Source organism: Chiroxiphia lanceolata, chromosome 1 (assembly GCF_009829145.1).
Source record: "Chiroxiphia lanceolata isolate bChiLan1 chromosome 1, bChiLan1.pri, whole genome shotgun sequence".
NCBI lineage: Eukaryota > Metazoa > Chordata > Aves > Passeriformes > Pipridae > Chiroxiphia > Chiroxiphia lanceolata.
The window spans coordinates 77,393,912-77,415,935 of record NC_045637.1 but is presented as its reverse complement, the minus strand read 5'-3'; the positions used below and the strand labels follow the sequence as shown (position 1 = coordinate 77,415,935).

Here is a 22,024-nt window from a genome sequence, read left to right as displayed (position 1 = left end):
CCAAGTGCTGCCCCTGGACAGGAAGGACAACCTGGTGCAAGGACACAGGTTGATGCTGCCTGACTGGGAGCAGCTCTGCAGAACGGGACCTGGGGGCTTGACAAGCTGGGCACGAGCCAGCAGTGTGCCCTGGCTGCATAGATGGCCAGTTGCATCCTGAGCTGTGTCAACATTGGCACAGCCAGGACATCAAGGGGAAGGTTTGTCCTTCTCTTCTCAGCATCTTAGACCACATCTCAAATACTGCATGTTGTTTTGGCTTCCCAACACAAGAACAACATTAACGAACCGGAGTAAGTTCAGTGGAGAACCACAAGCTGCCCAGAGTCAGGAGCACCTGCCTTGTGGGGGAAACTAATAGCGCTACACTAAAGGGTCCAAGGCTTGTGCTGCCCAGAGAAGAGATGGCTTCAGGGGGACCTAGCATTAGGTTGCCTGTGTCTGCGAGGAGGGCATCAAGCAAATGGATCCAGGCTCTTCACAGCAAAGTGTGAGAGGACGCACAAAGTGGGCATAACCTGAAACAAGAGATGTTCAGGATGGAAAACGGAAAAAGCACTGGAACAAAGAAAATAAAATTATTTTTTTCACTGTCACAACAGTGAAGAACTGGAACAGGTTACCAAGAGAGGCTGTCTCTTTCCATCCTTGGAGAGTTTCAAGACCACACTGGATAAAGCCTTATACAATGTGGTCTGGTCTCACACCTGACCCTGCTTGTAACAAAAGTTTGGAATACAGATCTCCTGAGGTCCCTCCAGCCTATGATCCTATCATCCGGTGTTGTATTGAAGGGCAAACATAGCCTGTCCTCCTAGCTCTGCTGGTGCAAATCTGTACTGTAGCCTGAAGGTACTAGTTGATATTGTGTCAGGAGGCAGAGGAAGAAACCATGAGAAAACGCTGTGTACAGAGTGGCATGTGCTCCCCACCTGTATGCTTGCCTTTCCCTTTAGTCACTCCTACAATCCCACATGTAGGGGATTTGGACTGTTTTTCTATTTTATGTATGAAAAACATTAAAGAAAATTTTGAAAAAATGTTTTGTAATCCACTAACAAGCCCTGTTAGTTCCATAAATGTAAGATCCAGCTACTTGGAACTTGGAGTATACTTGTTGGTATTTGTTTCAGAAAGAGGAATTTATTAAAAACTACTATTATTTCTAAGACATCTTCCCCTCCCCCCAAGCCAGAAGGTAACAGTCGGCTTTGGCCCAAAGCACATTCAGTCAAATTCAGTGATACAGATCTCCCTTTTTTTCCCTAAAGTTGGCAGTAACCATATTAGTCTAAAAAACAAATTGTGACTTCATTGGTATGAAACATTAAATATCATAGAACATGAGGGCCACTATTATTCTTACTTAATAAAATAAGTCTTAATATGTGAACAAATCATCATTTTCCAGACTCATTCAGAAGCTCAGTGAAGTAACTGGGGTTTCCCATCCACTGCCAGCTGGCACTGATTCAGACTTAATGTGCAGTAGTGGAAGTAACACTGGTAGGTTTGAGTCTTATTTCAGTCATGACTATAGATAAGCTTGTATTAGAGAAGCAGTGGATATAGTTGTGAAGAAGATTAATTCCCAGGCATATGAAGTAGAAATGGATAATGAAAGACTGTAATGGTGAAGAGTTGTGTGAGAGCAAAAGGAAACTAAAATTGCTGGATGAGTGAGTGAATGTCATATCAGAATGCCTGGAAACAGCAGTGGAAGATGGAAAAGCTAAGATCACAAAGTAGCAGCACAAGATCTTTTCCGACACAAAACTAGAGACCGCTTAAGGGTTTAAATGGCTAACCAGGAAGATTAAACACTTAAATACTTAAGAATAGTGTTGGATCAATGTTTTCATCTTCAAAATTAGGTTTACAAAAATTTATTTCATTAAGAGGTGTATTTGCAAATAGAAGAAACAAATCTTTTGATGTAACACACTAAGCAGAAAGCCATCTACAGCACCGTGTTAGTTTTAGTCTAGGCCTTCCTTGGTGACCAGTTTGTAACCAAGGAAGTGGCCACATACCCAGTATTCCCTATGAATTTTACGTAAACCAGGGGTATAAAGAAGAAGGGAGGAGAGGCCTTTGCACTCTTTCCTTCCAGTGGTTCTGAAGGCACAGGTTCCCTGCTGGTGGTTCTGCTGTGTGGGGGAGTGAGGCCTAGTGAGGCCTTGTAGACCTTGGGTCTCCGGCCTGGGCCGGTTCACCCCTCCTTAGTCAACCCGGTGTAGCATGCAGTGTTTTACTACTCTCATACAGTTAAAAACATTATTGAGTCAAACAATTATGTGTTATGTAACAATTAGGTAGTATTAATCTTACCTATTTTTCCATAACCCAAAAACTTCACAGGACAATTAATGGAGTGATAAAATATCTGTACCTGGGATAGCAATATGTTTTCTCTTAGTTCATTCTGAATTATCCTGTATTTAAACTCAAGAGTTTTTTAGTTATAAAAACAAGAAAAGTGAAAAAAAAAAGAAATTATCTGAACTTATTAGCCAGTGAAAAGTATGCTCGGATTTTGTATCTGACTATTAAAAGAGGCTTACTCTTAATTGATCTTTCTTTGGCATATAGGTCCTCCCCAGTATCGGTAGAGTCATTGTGTATTAGCAGGGAACATGGAGATACTACAAGATACTACAATCAAGAGAGTAAAACCCTAACAAGTAAGATTATATTGTTTTGGAGTGTGTTCTCGTCAGACCTGTTTGAACACTTTTGAAAAAAAGGAATTTTGACTTGGAAAGTGGGTCCTACATGCATGATTTGAAGTCTGAAAACCATGGCTAGGAATGAGAAGATTACATTCAGTTTTAGTGAACTTTAGTCTACAGAATTTTATCACTGTCCTGTGACATATAAGTGAACTCCAATGTAACAGGACTTGCAAAAAAAAAAAAATGCAAGAGTAATTAGATATATTTTGTTTAGTGCCAGAATACACACTGATCATTTTCTGATGTTGTCCCTGACCTTGGTTTTGTTATGTTTTCTTCAGGTTTATAGCACTGGAATGAGGCTGAGCTAGGAAGAGCTCAAAAGAAAATCACTTTCATGTGAAATCATCAAAAAACAGTCGCTGAACTTGTGAACATGTATGGCTTCAGGTACCCCAAGAGGGAACAAGGAGGGAATGAACACTGCAGAACTCCTGTCCTTTATCCCTTAGTTTAATTTAAATAATTTACTTATCACTCATGTAAATGCGATATTAAAACTAAAATGTTATCTACTGGGCATAGAGCCTTAAGGTATTTTACTGGTAACAAAAATTAGAACTAAGCTTAGATTTTAGAAATACAAATGGCCAGTATTTTGGAAAAAAAAAAAAAAAAAAAGAGGAAAAGGCCTTGTTGACATTACCAGAAGACATGACACTCTGTTTAGTTTTTGTTCAGGCTAATACAGTAGGTATGGACGGATCCAGTTCGTAAGAAGGTATGGTTGATGAACAAGTCTCTTTGCACAAATATGGTAAGGGGAAGGATGACAATGCACCTCATCTGGATGGATACAGCATTTCCCAAATGCTTAAGTACTCCTCTTTAAATTGCTTATGTCCCTTTGCTCTCCCTGTTTTTTAATGCATGGCAAAGTTAGTTTTGCCTCTAATAGAGAAGGTTGAAACAGTTGTCTTGTTCACCAGGAAGGAAAAGTAGCACACAGTTCTGACTGAGACGGGTACAGGGTGCTCCACAGTACAGTCTGTGCAGAAAATTATTTCAGGCTGAGATTTGAGTTTTCAGTTGCCTGCAGGTTCTTCAGTTAAGTGATCTGTCATTGTTTGAGACCCACAGCAGGTGAGAGTGCGTTAGCAAGGTCATTAAGATTGTTCTCATCTTACTACTGTGCTCCTCCCATCCTCTTATACCAATTTGAAGGCCATCAGTTGAAAGGACAATTTAATACTGAATGAGCGTTTACCTAGAAAATATGTTTACTTCTGTAGAAGCATCCCAGGTGCAAAAACTAATTTTTAAAAGACAAATGACTCTGCAGGGAAGCGGAAGGACTGTGCAGGCCATGCATTTCCCTTAAGCCATTACAATGATTGACTCGAATGGTTTGTTAGTTTAAAAGACTTTTAGCAGGAACTGGAGCACACTGTATACTGTTTATGCTTTAAGAAAACACGGACTGTGTTGATTTACAGCTCTCTATGTTTCTCCTTTAAGTAAAAATACAGACTCCCGATGAGTCCATAGAGGGAAAAAAAAAAATACAAAACCAAACTAACAAAAGAAACACAAAATAAATGAACCTCCAAAAGATTTGCAATTCTAGAATTAAACAACACTACAGTCAGGCAAGTAGCAGCATTCAGTTTCCTAGTTTCACCATCTGCTTTTCAACTTCACTCCCTATGTGCAAAGCTAAAAATTTTAGAAGGGCAGGGGGTCACCATTACTTCAGATAATTGGTATTTTAAATATGTCAGAAATACCATGAGTGCTGGCAGGAAGCCATTAGCTGCAGACAAGGAAGCAAAATTTATCTTCTCAGATTTATAGTGAAAAGTCTGTGCATTACACTAAACCCCTGCAAAGAAAGAGTCTTTAGAGAGAAATTCAGTTCCTCAAAGTTTCACATTTTCATCAGAATATTCCACTACCTTGTACATCTTAAATAGCTGCTTGTGCAAGAAAATTCATAACCAAGAGGAAGAGAGCTCATAGTACATGAACTCTGACTTCATACTTCTGAGAACAAACAAGTATGTAAATCCCTGCTTTTGAATGGCATTTGCATTGGGTTCAGATTTGGGGGTTTTTTTAATTGTGTTAATCTTGTCGTTCTCCCATTTGGTAGCACCAAATTTTTCTTGCGGTTCATGACCACAAAGGCCCTTCTTCAATTTTGTCTGATTGTTAAGGGACAATCTTAAAACCTTTAGCAACTATATCACAGAGTGCAGTGACTAAGCCTCTGAAGTCGAATATGCCACACAAGACACTTTTATGCAAACTACGTAGAATTAAAAAGGAAGTAAATCTAAGCCTTTCAACGTGCGGAGTAGCCCAAGTGAGTCCAGGGGAGGAGAAAGGGTGTGTGCAAAGGTCCACACATAGGATGTATGAGCAGGTCTTTGTTAACAAATATATTTCTTCATGTAGGCACTTCCGAGTGACATCTAGGATACCTTAACTGAAGGAAATAGGAATTCCTGTACCTATTTAGTCTGAAGGGAAAGTTCTGCACACATGAGACTCGTATCCTCTCTACCAAGTCAAATGTATTTTGTTTTACTCTGGGAAGACCCCATCAAGTTCAGTTGAAGGGAGGGGGAGAATTTAGCAGCATGAACTTTTTAAAATTCAACATAGGGTCTAGTATTCATTTTTAATTTGCTCCTTCTTTCATGAAAATGGTACTTATTGGGTAGAATTTCATTTACACCATATAATTAATCTGAGTTAATATTGCTTGGATAGTTCTTAGAAATGTGATATTAGTGTTGGCAGAGTTTCCCCTATTGTCTGCCATGTTCTCTAAAATTACGCCAAGCCACAAGCTAGGTCATCACTGCTTTTATAGACTCAAATAAAGCTATCTAGCAATAGTATGCTTTTGGCAATTTTAGAGTTGCTATTTTAAAGCTGCTTTGCCTGGAGCTATCTACTCTCAGGGGTTACAAAAGGAATCCTAGACGTTCCAGTATAGCATCCCAGACAAGGATATATCCTGACTTTTCAGTAATTGAGAATAGCCATAGGATTAGACCATCATTTGATACTGTGTTTGGATAAGACCCTCAATTTAGATGTTATTCATATCAGATGGTTTTTTTTAAAGTGAAGCATATTTAGGGTTTTAGTAGCTCAAGGCAGATGCCACGTCAAACTTTCTCCACACTATACATAGCCACCATCTGGCACAACTGCACCAGCACAACCCCACAGGGCTCCAAGCGCCTGGTCCCTGTGACAGCAGTAGAGCTTAGCACAGTTCCAAGCAGGTGCAAATTAAACTGGAGCTGCAGCTCAGTCACTGCAAGACTAGTACTAGAGCAGATCACCGGTTGCCAGTATCTAATGTGTGACATTAAGGCTAGCATGAGATGAAGCTCAGATATTTGTACTCTATTCATCTGCATTTGTCTAAATTATGGACTGAAGACCTTTAAATGGGCTATCATCTTACTTAAATGAGACTGCTTGGCCTGTTTTCTAACATTCAGAGTGCTGAGTCAGCTTACTCGTGAGTGGGTTCTTACCTGTCGGGTCTCTAGAGACAGCCTGGTGTGTATGAGAACTGTGTTACAAGAATCCAAATAAGGAGAGTAAACTTCATGCAAATGAAAATATTTCATGGTGGGAAACTTAATCAGTATTCATTGTGTTCACTTTTGGTCTCCCAGATTGATCCAGAGTATATTGGCTGAACCTTTCAGATGAGGTGTTGATCCTTAAAATACTCAGACCTTCACCTTTTGGTGTAGTATTTAGACCACTATTAAACACATCCAGCTGCAGCTCTGGCATTAATTAGTGATACCAAGTATTTTGTGCAAAAATTAAGGATTAAATATATATGCAAAATATAAAATGGTCTACACAATAACACTTGAACTGTCATTATATTTCTTCACAGAAGCCATGATGGACTGCCCTTAAAAAAGTATACATAGATTATTTCTATTTCATACACGGCAGCAACTTCCAGCCAGGCCCCACAGAACAATGACTTAATTGGGTTATTAGGTAGACAACTCACATGACCATATTTACCATATTTTCTTACTCTGTTTGCAAGGATAACTAATTAGAAGCAGCTCATCCAAACATATTAGAAAAGAGCTGAACATGACACCTGCTGTGCATGGTTTGTGTGTTGCATACACAAACAGTGCAGAATTGCACAGTAGAGAAAGTCAGCACGTGGCTAATGAGTGACTGCATTCACAGAATTACAAGCTTTTGGCATTTCACATAGACTGAGGAAAGTGGAGGTTAACAGTTTTGAAATTATCTATTTTATACTAAAAGCCAAAACAGCGGCTTTCTTTTTGATTCTTGTTCTACTCTACATTGTGGTATAAAATTGATACAAAGGAATAAGAGGGATATCCTTTGTAATATCCTTAGAGAAATATTTGTAAGGGGGCATCCTCATGGCTGCGAGGACAGAAAATGGTGTAACAATTCTGCAGGGTTATACGAAAGGTATGACCAGCCTAACAGCTAATACCTAGAAAAGAACGCATCAGAATACTCATGTTGTGATATGTTCCCAGAATACTTTTCCATCCCTTGGCAATTTTCACTTTGTTGGCTTCCAGAGGAGATGTTGCAGGCTTTGTATGTCGTGATCTTTGATGGATACTGTTCTGCGAATGTTTGGTTGTTTTCGAATGCATGTACACTAGCAGCATCCACACCACCCCTTGGCAAGGGATTTTTTGCAATCACTTAACTTTACTTTGGATGAGGAGATATCTCCTTTTCCTCTTACTTGAAACCTCCCTACTTCTAATCTGGCATGAGGAACAATTCTTCTCTTGGGAGAACAGTCAAACAGTCAATACCCCCTCACAATTTCCAGACCACTCACAATTTTGTAGGACTCAGTTGCTCTCTAGCTATCCCCTTTCCAAACTGAAAGGTCCTGGTCTTAGTGGGGAAGATCTTCCACACCCTGCTGGCTTTCACTAGACCTCTTCTATTTTTGTTGCATCCTTTTTAGGTTGAAGGAATAGAACTGCACACCATGTTTATAACGGGAGTGTGCCATGGAAGTATTCAGTGACATACTGATATAGTCTGCCTTTTACATCTTTGCTAGTAACTCTCGACACTATCCTTGCTTTCTGAGCAAGCTAGTGAGCTGATGCATCCACATGTTAATAAGAAAATTCTGATTTGTAAGATATATTAGTTTGTTCGAATCCATCAGTTAATATTTAAATTGGAAGTGCATATTTCCATGAACACCACTTAAAATTGAATTTCAACTCTCATTTGAAATTCCAGTCACTCAATCCAGTAAGGACTACATGCAATTCATTCTTCCTATCCTCTGTAAACTGACATAATTGTAGGACTTTCTCACCTTGCTGCTTGTGCCCTTCTAATTTTTTTTATGACTGTTCTGAACAGCTGATCTCATCACATCAGCCTTACCACATTTCACCATAATGTGCTGCTGATGTCCCTCTCCACAGCTAAAAATAAGCTTTTCCTCCTATTGTATATTAACTGTTTAATTATCTATGGAATTATCTTCCCTTGAATGCGAAGGCTGCCTCATTTCCTTGAGAGCTTTCTGGAAATCCAGAAAGACTAAATCAGGCTGTACCTTTAAAAGTTCCAAGAGATTTATGAGATGTGACTTCCTTAACAAAAAACATTGATCCTCTGAAGTGTGTGTCATTTATCTACATGTGTACTAATTCTTCTACTGATTCTATAACGTAGCTCTGCAGCAACAGACGACTCACTGATCAAGTTTCCTGAATCTGCCCTGGAATTCCTTTTAGCAAAAGCATCAAGGAAGTTTACCCAGATAATTTTAACATGTTAGGAAAAATCCACATGCCAATCCAAACAAATCCAGATATTTATAGGTTTCTTGCTGAAATCCTGTACAGGTTGTATGAGGAAAATCATACACTAGCTTGCAAAGTCTTCTGCATTGTCCTGCATTAACTCACAGTAGTAGTATAAGCAGAAGGGGAGAAATAAGAAAAATATAATAGAAAAGGGATAAAAGACTCTCAGAGGCCAATCTCAGGTTCAAGGGAGCCTGTCTTTATCTGTAGCAATGATATACAGATACGTTAGATATGTATATTCCTCCAGAACCAGTATTTTCTAAAAGGTTATGTCAGCTGGAGATGATAACTCCTATGTTATCTCACTTTGTCACTGTGAGAAAAAAAATTCATTAATGCTTGAGCCACGTGGGTATCCTGTGATGCCCTAAGAGGGGATGCAATGCACCATAAAGCAGTAATTGACTGATAAAGCAGATACGTTTCATCTCATATTACAAATATAATACTAGAAAGCAAAGTACTGAGGACATATTGTCAGAGGTCACAAGATCCCACTGCCCCTGATCAGGTGGTATTTCAGATGCTTCAGTACTCTGTGAATTGGGCATTGTGAACATTTGCAAAAATGTTGACCAAACACTGCAAGAGCTTTTCTGGGAACCTTCTTTTGAAACAGAATTGTTGTGTGTCTACACTTTTCTTAAAGCATAGTGACTTGGAGATTCTCCTTGTTACTTAAATATTTCAATTAGAATATTAATTGTTGTCACTGACAACAGCTGGAAATGCTGCAACAGAAAATGATGCTTTATATTAGCTCAGACTCATCAGTGTAAACTCATAAAGTGTGATTACAATTTGAAAAGAGAGCATTTTGAAAAATATGAAATTTGCATTCATTGGAATACTGCTGCACGAAATGAATCTCAAGTGACTTTAGCACTGCAGGGGCAGTTGATCAGTGGGGCATTACCACAAAATTGTGGTGTGTAGCTAGTACATAACTAACTAACCTTTCAGTAGGGATTGCAGTGGGCAATGGAAGCTTTAATACTGTCAAGGTCTTTGCTGTACTCCTCTGATATGCTGGAAAAATTAATATCTGCCCTTGTTGTTCTGGGAATTAATATGGTCAGGGACGAACAGCCAAATATAAAAAAAATTCTAGGCAATCTAAATATATTACCTCATCATTACTGTTATCCACTGGTGACTTAAGCTCCTGACTAAAACAAGCCTGCGCATAATCATCTTACAAACTACAGAGCAAAAATGTCAGAAAATAGAAGAAAAATATTTCTTTAATAGTGGTAATATTCTAAAGCATGGTTTAAAATCTTCCTGAAAGATCTGAGAGCATCTATGGACTTATTGCCAAAGAGAACTAGATGTTACACCCTCAGGGTTTACACTGCATGTATGCAAAAACTTCTCTTACTTTGTGTGTGGCCACAGATCGACTAATGCTGATAAAGCATCTCTTTGGACAAGCAAATGGAAAATAAATCCATCAGATTCTATTAATTTAAAAGACACGTCTTCCTGCTCAGTGCATCGGAGCCTCTGAGCCACAAAATGCTGCAAGCTGGGAAAGCACTTAGAAGACATGTCATTACATAATGGCCCCACTCTTGCATTCCCCTGTGTCTGTTGTGGGTTATTGGTCTTCCCTTAAACTCGGGAACAAGTCCCCACAGAATACCAAATGAGAGTAGAGAAACACCAAAAGGGAGAAGTAGAGGCTGCAAGCTCAGGAAAAAGCACAAGTGACTCCACAGAAGATAAATGTAAAAGGGATGGGGTGAAGGATTAAATGCTCAAAAATGCAACTGGAGGAGGTGCTTAGCTGGGGTTTCCAACAGTGCCCATTGCTCCACAAAACATATGAGGAAGCAGTGGATGCTGCCAGGATACTCTATGTGGACACATGACAGAACAAGGGAACAGAAATAGGATCCATGGTTCTTGAGGTCTCCTCTTGTCATGCTGCTTTTTTCCACTGCAGTGGGTGATCAGCTTAATCTGGACAAGGGGAGCATGAATAAGAACATCAGGCATTAAAAAACAAGGGGGACAAGTGCAGCCAGAACCTCAGTAAGAGAGCTGGATTCAAAGGAAAGACTATAGCCTAAGGGACTCAATATACTCCCCTTTGCCATGAATTGGACAGCACAGCTATGCCCATCACTTCACAGCTGAGTTTTCAACTCCTTTGATCTGTACAAAAACATACATCAAACTTAGATCACATTCTAGCACCCAAAATCACAAATATAATAATGAGAAATTTTTGTTTTTCAACCTTGAAAAAATTGTCCAAGATAATGTTCTGTACTATATAGTGGGTTTTCTAGTCACAGGAGACAGAAAGAAGATGTTCTGAAAGCTTGGTTACAGTGAATTAAGAAATGCAAAGGGTATATTGCTGGTGTGTAAAATGTGACATTTAGGATATTTATGTTAGCTGTGAAACTATCTTAATGTTTCTGTGGTTGAGCATCCTGTTAAAATTATTTAAATTAAAATTCTTCCTGTAATAGTACTTCTGTGTCTCTCAGGAATTGTAGCAGTTGTTTCATTACTATTTGTAGAGCACATCTGGATATCTTCACCAAAAGACATTGAAATGGTAGGTACAATTTTATCCCAATTCTTTGCTATTGAGTGTGACACTAACACCACAAGATCTAAATACCATTTACTATACTATAGAGCTTTCTCTTCCTTATTTGAAAGTGGCATTACTAACAAATTTTATTTTTAGAAACAAGACTGCATTTGTTTTACTTTTGTCTGTTTAGCTGCCTTCATTCTGACAGTATTTCCTTCCAAATGCATCCCCTTTTTGGCAAGTATGTGTCTTCACTTACATGGCAATACTATTAGAAACAATAAAAAGTTGCAGTTTGGGAACTCTGCTGTATATAGATAAGATTTTAACTGTGCCTTTAGATGCAAATAATAGAATTAATTACTTCTTCAGCATACTAGTGAGAAATGCTTCAAACTGGTTGGATGAAGTTCAATCTTAATTTAGGTCACTAATGTTAATTTAACATCATCTTTCTGACAGGTTGGAAAGAACAGCTAAAATAATATCCCAAAATTACCAAAGCAGTCATTTTCAGGAAATGACATACAATGGAGATGAATTCAAATCAAAATTGAGTCTGAGTAGCTGCAAACATTGCTAGTGTTGAGAGTTCAGAATCCAAACTTGGCATCACGTGTTACATTTGACCCTGAATGTATGAGCTGGGCTAAATGCATGCACCTGAGAACCACATCAGTTTGGAGATCAGCTCTCATATTTGTCCTCTCGCTCAGTCAGGACCTTGTACTCGTTCCCTCTGCCTTCAACTTTGAATCCTGATGTACACATTACAGCAGCTGTGGTGTGTCTCTGACTTGGGAGCCAGGCCTCTTGTGGTTCTTGTATTCAAGGTGCAGAGGAACAGATGTGTGAGATGGGAGCTGCTACAGGCATTGGACCATATGATCACAGTCAGCTAGTGGCTCATATGAGCTCACTTTCCTTCTCTGTGTGAATAAAGAGTACTTTGTTCGCACTGCAGAATCAAAGACTACATGTGGACATTTCCCATGGTATAGTGGGACTGCAGAAACTTGGCAGGGGAAGTCAGCACCAAATATGCTGTGTGGCTCCGAGCAGTCTGTACGCTGGTCTGCATCCCAGAACCATCTAGTATTGCAGACCAGGAAGAATAGTGAGATTTTTCTTTCAAAGCAGAAGACCATAGAAAGGAGCCCAGATCTACCTGTCTGCTCTGTGGGAGCCTAATCAGCAGGGGAAAACAAACAAACAAAACCAAACCAACAAACAAAACAAAACAAAACAAAACCAACCAAACAAAAAAAAAAACAAACAACAAAACAACACCCCAAAACAACAAACAAAAAAACAAACAAACAAAAACAAAAAAAAAAAAACCCACAAAAACCAAAACCAAAAAACAACCAAAAAAAAAAAAAAAAAAAAAAGAAAACACCAAACAACCAAACAAGAAAAATTGGAAAGGCGCCCAATATTGGAAAAGAGCCCAATGTCCCAAAACAGCCAGTCTTCCTTATTTGGGGTCTGCCAGCCCACAGCTCTCCTCTGCCTGCTGCATTGTTCTGCCTTCACATCTAGCTCTTGTCTCCTGGGCTCACCTCCATGTCTCTTTGCTAAGAGCAGGGAATTAAAATCTCTTTTACTGGCACGTGCTGCTGTTGCCAAGGGAGAGCAGCCCTTTTCAAACACTGTCCCTTTGCTCTGTGCAAACACAGTGCTTAATTGATTTTGCAAACAGCACAGTCTGCTTTTCCGAGGGTTATAGTAAACTATGATGTTTGCATTTTACACTAAAACTTTGTGGGAAGTTGCATTTCGCTGCTGAATTCCATATGACAGCATGATGCCTGCGCCCAAATTGGGACCCTCTGAGAAGAAGTACTTATTACTAGTCTTCAAATGAGCAATTAATAGAAAGCTTTTGTTGCGCAGAGCTTGCATGGACTATCTTAAACAAGAAAATTCAAAGTTTATAAACTTTGAGAAGGATTAAAGAATCTCTACACATATGTTTTGTTCCTTTTTAGCAAATGTCTTGATACTTTTTATTGCAGATAGGTATTTTGGTTTTTCCTCTGGATTATTTAATTAAATCTGAATGAACAGAGAGGGATGGCTGATAGCAAGTTGTCAGTACTAGAAGGCATGGAAGGAATGACATAATTTGTTTTCCCCTTGATGAAAGCTTTAACATGTGACTGAAGTTTAAGGACACATGAGACATTAGTGTTTACATTACTTTCTTTTCTTTCTATCTTTGTCCCTAGTTGGGAATATTAACTAATGATGCACAAAAGTGAAAACAAGCTTGGTTTGCAGAAGACCTGTCCTTGCCCCTCATAATATGTCTTCTTCTTTATACACTTCTCGTCTATTTACGAAGTACAGAGTTTTAGCAAAAAGGCAGATCTTTGTCCAGAAGGTTTTTAGTGGTGCCAGGTTCCCCATCCTTTCCTCTTTGATATGAATCTATATCTCTTTGTATATTAGTTTAGAGTCAACAGGATACTGCATCATTACTTTTCCTAAGGGTGACTTCCTTTGTTTTTCTGAAGGAGCCATGATTGCCACATCTCAGTAAACTGCTGCAATCAGTTCCTAATATTTACCCTTCTTTAATAATAAACTCAATATCACATATGGTGTCTTTTTAACTTTTTAAGTTGATATAGTCATTAAACTTAACAGTGAGTGGTAAAAATGGAAACTAACATCGGTGACACAAGGAAGTTGTTCTTTCAAGCACTGAGCACACTCTGTTCTTGACTCTTGGAGGTCCCATCACAAATACTCCTGTACTGCAGTGATAGATCCCTACTCCCCTTAACTTTGTGTCTTCACATACGTGAAAAAGACACATTATATAGCATTTCCTTAGAATATATGTATAGAGAGCCATTTCTTGGTAAATATTCTTAATAGGACCGTAATTATATTCCCCAAAGTTTAAGGCCAAAATCAATGATTATTAATATAAAGATATAAATAGAACTATTTTATTTATTGATTTCATTCTGCTCCATAGTGTTGTACCATGGTAACTCAACCTATTTTATAGTGCCTTTTTACTGGGGATGTAATAATTCCATGATAGTCAGTGTGTGACAATTACTGGAAACTAATTGAAATTCCATCAAATTAACTACTGTAGGTGTATGTTGTTTACTTAAAGAAGTAAGAGTTTTATGTCATGCCTGTGACTGAAATCTCAGTGGTAACTCTTATGACAAGCAGTCACTAATTAAGCATTTGAGATGGGCAGAAGTTCCTGCTAGCGCAGGGAGGTGGCGTCTGCTATATACCCTGCAAGTGCACAGGTGGGTTTGGCTGGGTGGGCCAGACCTGGTTAGCAGAAATATTACAACTGCTAAGTTTTAAAATTGGGCACATTGCTATACATGTTTGAAAGAGGGCACAAATAAACTGTTTGCTGTGCCCAACTGGGGTTAAAACCTGTAGGATGAGTGAGTTTAGGTCAGCTTATAAAAGGATGGAGGAAGAGCACATCCTTGGCACAGCTAAGTACTAATAGTTCTGTCACAGTTCATATGGTACCTTCACAGAGGATTTTCTTCTTCCATTCCTAAATTCCAGACAGGAGTAATGCCACCAAGAACTTCCTGCATCCCACAGCTGCAGGAATGAATTGTTGAAGAATCACTATTAAACGTGACTGAAGAGCAGCATACAACATAAAGCTTAGCAAGAGAGATAGTCACTCAGAAGCTTAAGAGAAGAGCTAGCTTTACCATGGTGCCCAGAGGCAGCAGCTTTACTGACTGAGTATTTGGGTGTTGCTGGGTTTCATTGCTGCTCTTTGCCTAGTAAGGCTGTGTTCCTGTTCAGGTCTGACCAACTGCCCAGCTGGACTAATATACCTTCCCAGGGAGCTGGCTGGCTGAGAGCTGGTGACTGAGTGCTCAGTAGGAACATCAGAAAACCTATTACTCCCACGCAGCACAGGGTGATAAGGTCCTCTTTTTCCTCTGGAATGTAGGCAAAGATCATCTAATTTAATTTTTGTTTGATTATTTTTTACTTTATATTGCTACACAGAATCACAGAATATGCTGAGTTGGAAAAGACCCACAAGGATCATTGAGTCCAATGCCCAGACATGTACAGGACACCTCAAGAAGCATACTGCCACGGCCCGAGGGGAAAAGGGACAGGGACACAGCACTACACAAAGGGTTCAGATGCAGCTGACAGGTCTGGGTGCAATACCAATTTATTGAGAGAACACAGGGACTTATATAGGGTAAGTCTGAGGGGAGGATTCATAACTGGGGAGGTGCATGGGACTGACAACTAAGGGTGAGACAGGATTGGGAGACAGGGAAAAGGTGGGTGTGACCCGTGGGTATCCAGGGGAAGGAACCAATGGGGGCTCACTCTGCACTGTGGCAACTCTCAGCCAATCAGTGACAGAGGAGCAGGAAAACAGGGGAGAACAGGGGAGTAAACAACTTTTGGAGGGAAAATCTAAGGGACAAAAGGGAATAACATTGGGGTACATTAAACTTGATATAAAACCAATGATGAACTGGGGAATAACATGAGAGTCCGTGAGATAAGTCAGTCCGGTAAAATAGCAGTCCATTCAGGCTCTGTAAACGTCTCTCCACGCCTGATATCTTTCCCAGTCGGATTTCTCATTCTCCTCAGCATATCATGTGCCTGAGAGCATTGTCCAAATGCTTCCTGGACACAGATAGGCTTGCTGCTGTAACCACTTCCCCAGGCAGCCTGTTCCAGTGCTCAACCACACTCTGAGTGAAGAATCTTTTCCTAATATCCAACCTAAACCTCTCCTGACTCAGCTTCATGCTGTTTCCTTGAGTCCTGTCACTGGTCATGAGAATGAAGGGATTGATACCTGCCCCTCCTCTTCCCCTCATGAGGATATTGAAGATATAATGAGGTCTCCCCTCAGTCTGCTCTTCTCCAGGCTTAATGAACCCAAGCGACCTCAGCCGCTCCTTGTATGGCTTCCCCCTCCTGACCCTTCACCATCTTCACAGCCCTCCTTTGGACGCTCTCTAGTAGTTTCGTGTCTTTCTTATATTGCAGTGACCAAAACTGCACACAATATTCAAGGTGAGGCCACACTAGTGCAGAGCAGAGCATGACAATCCCCTCCCTTGACCAGCTGGTGATGCTTTGCCTGATGCCCCCCAGGACATGGTTGGCCCTCCTGGCTACCAGGGCACTGCTGACTCATATTCAACTTACCATCAACAAAGACCCTGAGATCCTTTTCCACCTTGCTGCTCTCCACCATCTCATTCCCCAGTCTATACACACAACCAGGGTTGCCCCACCCCAGGTGCAGAATCCAGCACTTTCCCTTGTTGAACATCATATGGTTGGTGATTACACATCTCTCTAATTTGTTGAGGTCTCTCTGCAGGACTTCTCTGCCCTTGAGGGAGTTGACAGCTCCTCCCAATTTAGTGTTATTGGTAAACTTACTTAATATTCCTTCGAGTCCTGCATCCAAGTTATTAACTAAAATATTGAAAAGAACTGGTGCAAGTATGGAGCCTTGTGGAATCCCACTAATGACCAGTCACCAGCCTGATGTTACCCCATTCACTTGCATGACTCTTGTGCGTGACCTGTGAGCCAGTTGCTCACCCATCTCATAACATGTTAATCCAGCTGTGTGCTGGACATTTTATCCAGAAGGATACTGCGTAAGATAGTATGGAAAGCTTTGCGGAAGTCCAAAAAGACTATATCAACTGGCTTCCCTTGATTGACTAGGGGGGTCATAGAAGAAAATCAGGTTTGACAAGCAGGACTTTCCCCTCATGAAACTATACTGACTGTGACCAATGATTGCTGCATCCTCCAGGTGTTTTTCAATACCTCCCAGAATAATCTTTTCCATTATTTACAGGGCACTGAAGTGAGACTGACAGGCCTGTAGTTTCCTGGGTCGTCCTTCTCACCATTCTTGAAAATCAGGACAATATTCACCAGCTTCCAATCAGCTGGGACCTCTCCAGATTCTCCAAACCACTCAAAAATCATGAAGAGATGTTTTGTGATGACATCAGCCAGCTCTTTGAGGATCTAGGATGAATCCCATCAGGCCCCATAGATTTGTAGGGATCCAGCTGCAGCAGCAGATCCCATACAAGTTAAGGGTCAACTGGGAGTTGATCGTTCTCGCAATCATGGTCCTCCAGCTCAGGGCACTGAGACCCTCTCGGTCCATCATCCATGTTGAAGACAGAGGCAAAGAAAGAGTTAAACACCTCTGCTTTTTCTATGTCCCTGTTTGTGGAGTGACCATCTTCATCCTGTAATGGGTCAATGATATTTCTATACTGCCTATTTCCATTAATATATTTGAAAAAACTTTTTTCATTGTCCCCACATTTCTGGCCAGCTTCAACTTCAGTTCAGCAGTGGCCTCCATATTATTAATCATCAATAATCCACTTTTCTGCTGCTATAGCACATGGATAATTAAGGGAAAATAGCCCCAAGAGATGCAAATATCTAACAAAGATGACCAGGGAATTCTTTAAATTAAAAATATGAAATACTCCCTTTTTAAGTTCAACAAAATGCTTTCTTCAATTTGAAATCATTCTTTTGAAGGAATTCTTCAACTTCCTGTCAAAATGTTGTCCCTGAGCAGTGAAATGAGAAATCCACTTCTCAGAGCAATATTAGGTAGCTGAAACACAGCTGCACCCCTGTGATGATAAACCAAAGTGTCTTGTCTTGTCTTTCCATTACCTTGTGAAGTGTTAAGAGTACAAATTAGGAATTCTTCTGAAATATTGAGGAGAGTGATTAAACTGTTAGTGAATTTGCCCATATACCTGAACAGTAAGCATGCAAAGGAGAACAGATGCTAAAATACCTATAGATGGCTCTGGTTTCTTTTTTCTTATTTAGCTTCTGTGTACTTACATTTTGGTCTGACTGCACCAGCATGCACATGAAATGAGTTACTACCCACTGTAATGGAAGCTAAGTGGAATACTAAACACCTGTTTTCATCACTGCTCATCCACACAGAGAGGAGATAAATATTATCCTAGAGAATGAAATAAAGTAATAAAGCAGAGCAAATCCCTGGAGCACAGCTTCACTCGTCGCATAATAAATAACAGCATGGTTATGCTGTTATGATCCTGCTCTTCCAGGTGTTAAGACTCTGCTTGACATTGTGGCTATAAGAAAACAGATTTTGGATGCACCAAAGTGAAAAAAATGAGATTGAGAAATGTATGTCTTCTCTTTTCGTTAGGCAGTTCCCCATGTGGTCTGCTGCTTCTAAGTCAGGAGAGATCCCCTACCGTTTCCTTGCTAATTCAGCTGTTGCAGGGAAGCCCCCAGAGTTGTCCTGTAACCTGTCCCTCCTGTGTGTTGCTCCAGAGCATGCAAGAGCACAGGGCAAGGAGCCAGAGGCCCACAACAGCTCCTGTGGCACAGGTTCTCCAAGCAATCCTTACCTCACCAAGTTCAGCAATTTTAGTTCCTTTGTACTATTTTATCCCTCATCCACAGCATAAGGAATGTTTGTGATTTTTTGTGATGAACAAGACTGGCTTTAAAGGAGGTGAGCAGGCTTCACTGATGACCCTGAGATTAGCTCAGTTGATTATAGTACAGCACTAATAAAGCCAAGGTTGTGGGTTCAATCCCCATTCATTCATTTAAGAGTTTGACTTGATGATCCTTGTGAGTCCCTTCCAACTCAGAATACTCTGATTCTGTGACATCAAATAGGTGAGACTTAGTTTATCTTAATACACGCTGTGAGAATTGCTACTAACCATAAATGCAATAATGGAGATAAAAGAATGGATAAACTGTTTAGTCTGAGAAAATGCGTGAGCTGGGGATTTCCAAGGTCTCTGAGGATGCAAATGTTTGGAAAAAAATTGACAAATAACTTGAGTTCAAAGGTACAGTAACTTCTGGTGAACAGGATGACTCCTTACTGAGCCTCAGGGGAGGTAGGGCTGTCTCCCTTGGTACGTGCCTGGGAGATGTGCTGCACACAGCACCTGCACTGCTGATGGACCTGCTTAAATGGAGTGAAAAGGTGATGTTGAGATCGAGTTCAAAACAAAACAAAAAAAAAGCAGTGAAATATTGTGTTGGTCCTCACATTCAGGGTGACTCAGGTGTTGGACCTGAAGTTCAGGGAGTAGCATAATAATTTTGTTTTTCAGCCCACACTTGGTTAGAAAGAAAAATAGAAAAGTGAGTTTTATCTTCACTGGGAATTTCTACATCGTGTTTGTTCTGTTACCTGGTCTTGTTCAGTGGAATGGGAGACATCTGATTTTCATGTGCTTATCTGGGTGGAAGTGAGATCATCCCACAATGTCTGATACCTTTATAAACATGTTGGGAATGTGTGATCCAGCCATACCATCCCTCTAAGAGAGTAATACAAATTTCATAGGCATGGACAGAGCCAAATGAGGGAAGGAATATTTCTTAGTCATGCTTGTGTGGAAAGAAAGTCATAGACGTTTCAGACAAGCAGAGTTTCTCTAGTTACTTTACCAAAAGAGTAAACTGGGCCTGAGACAGAATTTGACGTCATTGTATGTGGAAACTGGAGAGTTCAAGCAGGTAATAAATTGAATGTTTTGAGTACCTAGTGTAACTCTGGCAAGGGGGAAAAACAGTGACATATTTTTCACGACCATTTTGTGTTGAATAAATCCTAGTGGATTCTGTTTTGTCCCTCAGTTTCTTTGGGTAATTGGCCTGGCCAAGGAATAGTCAATGCCCCTGAACTGACTGTAAGCATGAAATTTGCACTGGTGAATGCTGGGAAATGTTTGGAGACATACAACCCAGAACCGAATAACTTTAAAATTACACTGGGAAAGCCAGGCTTCTACTGTAGATTCGTTAATGAAGACTGATGTATAGAAACATGAACAGATTCCAAAGCCTTTAGTGAAAGAGAAGACTTTGATTACTGGTCTCAAAAGTTCAGACTTATGAAAGATATCCTTAGGCAGAATCAGCTCCAGTGCTATGGCCCGAAAGGCACTACCAATCCCAAATGTCCCTGCACAGCCTCTCCTGTGGCTACCACCACATTGCCCATGGCTCAGGACCCCATTTCAACCCTTCCTGAGGCACCCAGTCCTGGTCTGAGCTGTGCTGGAGGAGTCTCGGTCTCCAGCCTTGCTTCATGTATGGACCTCAGACCTACACTGCAGCCTCACCTCCACCCTTGTCTCTATCTTTGCCCTTTTTTGCTCCAGACTGCACCCTCCGGAGGGACCCTGAGCTTGGTTCATCGGTTGCTTTGCTTGGGACTGCCAACGGACCCTGACACCAGCCTGATGTGTTCAGACCCTGTGAGACAGCACCCATCAGTAAAGGCACCAAGGAGGATCCCAGCTTCTCTTCCCTCGTGGAGCAACCCCACCCTCACTACTTCCTGACATTATTAGATCATGTCTGGAGGTTAAACAGCTCCAGGCTGGTACAGAACAGTCCTTCAGCAATGTAAAATAACAGTAAGATGTACAAGGGAGCCTCACAGCACTAAGACCTTTTTTGCTCAACAGAAAAATATCTACTTTTTAAAAGGACTGTGTTGTGTACTTTCATAAACAAATTCCTCATCTGACGATTTTTTCTAAGTCTTTCATTCCTAGTTATTTATTCCTGACTATGGGGTTTTCATGCAATAGTAATGTCCTAGAGTTTTTCTATGTCACCCTGCCACAAAAAAAGTCATGCTAGATTAATCTGTCTCTGCTCAACCCATACTTGACACTCCCTCCTGTCACTGGACAAAGCAAGTAGCTGAGGTGTTGGTGTGTGCAGTTCAGATGCTTTATTCCATTTGTTCCCGTCTCTTGAAACTCAGCATTAAAATTCTAGGGTATGGCTTTTTAACAGAATAAATTATTTCTTTTGAGTTTTCAGGCAATAGTGAGGGAGACACATTAATAATTCAAATATTTCTGCTGTTTCCAGAGTTTCAGAAGCCAGGTATGTTGTTTGGTATTTTCCAAAGGCATGTAGTTACTGCCAGTGAAAGATTTCATATTTGAGTGTTATGACTGCACTTTGCAGCAAGCGAGCAATAAAAACCTGACAGTCAATGCGTATTTAGAAAGTTTGATTCAACTTACCTACTTCTCCTGGAGATTATTAGTTCAGCTATATCTACTAATCATGTGGCCATGGGAATTTTTCTCTGAACTGTGGAACAGCTCAGGGAGAAGAGCAGCCTCAGGTTGACCATTAGCAGTGTTTTCCAAGGACTTCTGCTACAAGAAAAAATATTCCAATGCATTTTCAGAGTAACCCTAAGGATAAGTGGATTGGTTTTTCTTGTAGGATGGTAGCGTAGAGAAGAACCAGTGTACTGTTGATTGGTCTGCTGCTTTTTGTCCTACAAGCTTATCTACCTCTTGCAACCGTCCAAAAGACAGCCAATTAGCTAAAAATCAATTCTTTTATGGAGACACAGAAGATTAATTTGAAAAAAAATAAAATTGAATGATTTCTTGCAATCTGGAACTAACCTTTTCTTCATAGTGCCAACTTGCTGCTCACAGCACCACTGCTACCTAAGCCACCTTGCAACAGCTAGCAGTAAATGCTGCAGATCAGCAGCGTATAGATCATCCTTTTCTCAGATATATAGATCTCATTATTCCTGTAAGGCAAGGAAACAAAGAAAAAAGCAATGAAGCCGGGGGGCAATATTCTTCACTTCTTGAGAAAGGTCAGAGCTACCAAGGAACAAGCAATACAGCTGAGGGGAGTTTCTTATCCTGTCAAGGAGAACTACAGTCATCATCACATGCCCTGTTAAATCTATATAGAAAGTGTAAAAAGATCTGTATTTTTAGAAATTTACCACTTACTTCAAAATAAAGTGAGCAAAGAAATGAATTGTACACCGTTCAAGACTGTAAGGT

At 40.3% G+C, this 22,024-nt stretch overlaps 1 long non-coding RNA gene across 2 annotated transcripts; it reads left to right on the top strand.

Annotated features, from left to right (window-relative positions):
* The first annotated feature begins 1,412 nt into the window (after positions 1 to 1,412).
* On the top strand, positions 1,413 to 20,561 carry LOC116780589. 2 transcript variants are annotated; one of them, XR_004354528.1, is made up of 4 exons: positions 1,413 to 1,506; positions 3,017 to 3,125; positions 11,104 to 11,141; positions 20,348 to 20,561. It is a non-coding gene; the product is annotated as an uncharacterized LOC116780589 (long non-coding RNA). The 2 variants fall into 2 exon arrangements; XR_004354525.1 differs by lacking the exon at positions 1,413 to 1,506 and adding an exon at positions 2,512 to 2,684.
* Positions 20,562 to 22,024: the final 1,463 nt, after the last annotated feature.